This window comes from Xenopus tropicalis, chromosome 1 (genome assembly GCF_000004195.4).
Source record: "Xenopus tropicalis strain Nigerian chromosome 1, UCB_Xtro_10.0, whole genome shotgun sequence".
Lineage (NCBI taxonomy): Eukaryota > Metazoa > Chordata > Amphibia > Anura > Pipidae > Xenopus > Xenopus tropicalis.
In genome coordinates, this window is record NC_030677.2 from 96087097 (window position 1) to 96090670 (window position 3574).

A 3574-nucleotide genomic window follows, 5' to 3' on the forward strand; every position below is an offset into this window, starting at 1 on the left:
TCAGCCAATGGGGGTTTCTAACTCCAAAGTTCTAACGCAGAATTCTAACGCAAAGTTTAACAAGAATCACACAGTGATAATTTTTACAGGCGTACTGCCTGTAAGAGAAAGGCATTAAAAAAAAGTGTAATGCATACAGAACCTGCAGCATAACTGCAGTGCAGAAATGCTATAACACAATCAGTTGTAGACAACGTTGGCACTTGATTCGCGTTAGATAGGGTCCCTTTGTTAACAATTTATTCTGTCTCCTATTAAAGCACATTTTTAAATGAACCTAGGTTTTAATATCTGCCTGCTCTGCCTGCATAATTACATATTTGCACCATGGTATATTACCTTCATGCAGCACAGTATCAAATCTACTGTAACCCCACAGTCTCCCCAAGTTTCTTCTTACTTCATAAAAAAAAGCCATGCTAATTATTCTCCACAACATACCCTTTAATGTAATTGTAACCCCTATTTGGCTATAAAATAGTCAAAACCCATGCTAATGTAGTGTTAGAGCATGGGGTACATGCGACTCTTAGAGAGGATGGGCCTTCCCTATATGGAAGAGACCTGTGGAGCAAGGGTGTAGTGAAACTACAACTCACAGTAGCTGTGTGCAGTGCAGTGCAGTTTAGCAAAGATGGACGCCAGAAGGTTCTTGCAGTTGAACTATAGCACAAGTTTATTTTCAAAGACAATTGAATCAGCAGGGTTATACTCGCAATGCAGATATAAATGTTAAATGATGGTACACTCTGAGGACCGCAAAGAGAGGATACACACCGGTTTATCCCACCTCTTTTGGGAGTCTGGGCAGGGTAAATACACCTGGTCAGCTTGGCACCCCGTTGGAAGCAGTCAGGATAGATACCTCAGTCCTCAGGTTGATAACCCCGAGCTTGAGGGTCCTACAGCCGACTGTGGAACAGGGTTGAGATACTGCCTGTCTCCTATGTCTTAAATCGTGGCCCTATGCTGAGGCAACATTGCCTGTATGGAAGGATACTTTCAGCTACTTTCCTTGGTGAGGCTGAGCTGATCTTGCTTCTTTCCCTCTCTATCTCACTCTCCCAGAGAGTGCTCTTACAAGAGTATCTATCTTACTGGTCCTCGTTCATAGGGAGTATTACTTTCCTCTAAACCATTGGTACCTATGAGACCAAGGGGCACATTTACTTACTCACGATCGTTCCGACGGCGTCCGATTGTGTTTTTTTCGTAATGATCGGTATTTTGCGATTTTTCAGAAAATTGTCGCGACTTTTTCATTGCCATTCCGAATGTTGCGCAAAATCTGCCGATTTTTTCGTAGCGTTAAAACTTGCGCGAAAAGTCACGCCTTTTTCGTAGCCTTCGCGCTGAGTACGAAAGATTCGGATTCATTCAAGCTTCAGTATGGTCACTTTTCTTGGGCCACGTTGGAGCTGCAGGGTGCCATTGAGTCCTATGGGAGGCTTCCAAAATCATGCTAAGTCTGAAAGTTTCGCCCGCCGCTTACGAGCGCTCAATACGAAAAAGTCGCGACAAGATACGAGCACATCGTAATGGCTACGAAAAACTCGTTTTTTTACGCACAAATCGTATAGGTAACGAAAAAGTCGCGACAATTTCCGAAAAGTCGTAAGGGCTGCGAAAAAATCGCAAAGAATACAAAAAAGTCGCAAAATGTTCGTTTTCCAATCGGAATTTTTCCAATTCGGGTTCGGATTCGTGGGTTAGTAAATGTGCCCCCAAATGTCAGAAAAAGTGGCTTGCCTAATTCTGGAAGCTCTCTAAGTGCTTGACAGTGTATTGCAATAGTCCCTTGGACCTTGCATAAATACAGTATCATCAGCGCTAATTCTGGGGCTGGAGTCAAATGTGGCAGCAGCTCTGAACTAGTGTAGAAAGTGCAATTGTGGCTTTTTGCTGACCCTAGTAACTGGCCACTCCTTGTAGCTTGAGGAAAAGTTCTCACCTTGCCTTGTGGCAGGAACAACCCTGTAAGTTTGACTCCTATGTTGTATATATCAAGGAAAATAACTGCACTTTTGCCTTCTCAGACTCCCTTCATATCAAATTATCTTCATTTTTTAAAAGAACCAACTTCTCAACCTGCATCTTTTTTAGGACTGATATACTAAAATATTTTGGGTATTTGCAAGTGAAGCATTCCATTCCTCATTATCTGTTTTAGGCTTCTTGACTGCTACTGAGAGGTAGGTTAGGCAGCAAATAATAATGAGAGGAAATAAATAATAATAATAATAATATAAATAGAAATTCCCCAGTTAGGCATAATAGAAATTGAAATAGAAATTCTCCAGTTGGGCATTGTAGTGTGTCATCCTGCTTTCCATTATATATATTTGTTAAATCTTGGATAAACACAAGATGAAGTCAAGGCTTTCCTTCATTCATTGTACACTTAGCTGCTGAAAAAGATATGTATGCACAGAGTGTTACAAAACTTGTGCAAGCCTTTAAAGGAACAGTTCTGTGTAAAATTAAACTGGTTAAAATAGATAGACAGCGCAAAATAAAAAAATATTTGTTATATAGTTAGGCAAAAATGTAATCTATTACTGCTATTAACTTCCTGATTTCAGCTCTCTAATCTATTAGTCAGCGACTTTAGGAGGGGTACATGGGACATAACTGTTCAGTTAGTTTGTTAGCACTAAAGTCAGATTCAAAAGCTAACTGCTAACTACTTAGAGAGCTGTAAAGGAGGAAGTAGTGTTCTGGCTATTGTGTTAGATATCTGTTCACTCCAGCCTTTATACATTTTTGCCTAACTATATGTACCCCATACGTCGTTGGCAGTAAAAAGGTTAAAAAAGGAATTTTTTAATTAATGTTTCTTCTGTGAATTAATTGTGTCTAGTATGTTTCATGGTGTTATCTCCAGTCTGGCGGTCTAATATGAAACCCACCTGGTTTCAGGCCAGTATTTATTAAAGCAACAGGCCAATAGTTTGTGCAATGTTAAAAAGGATGTGAGGTCTGTAGAAGGGATTTGAGCTCCATGGAGGTAACTGTTATAGAGTTTGATCAAGTAGTGCAAGAGTATCTGTAGGTATAGCTTGTAGTATTGAAACGGGAGCCTATCTGAGCCAGGGGCTTTACCGTTAGGAAGATATTCGAAAATGGCAAGTACTTCCTCTTGTGTAATTTAATTAAAATATGCCAATCATCCTCCTGAAACTTGGGTATTTTGGCCTGTTGAAAGTAGTCTGAGAGAAAAGGAGTCTTGCCAGAGGGTCTGAGACCTTGTTCATTTCATAAATATATAGGGCAGTATAATATTCATGGAACTGCATGGGTATATGATCCGATACCAAGTGATCTAAATTGTTTTTAAATTGCAGCAATATTAGAGTGTGTTTTTTGCTTTCTTAAAGTGATCCTGACACAAAAAAAAAATTTCAAAATATCAATGTAAATAAAAAGTTACCTATAGCTCATGTTGATCATTTTTCACTTATAGTTCTGCTTTTGTAAGTAATTGTTACTTGAAGTGAGTGAGTATGGCACACACAGGCAGCATAGGGCAACCATAGTATGGAACACACAGGCAGCATAGGGCAGGCAGAGAATG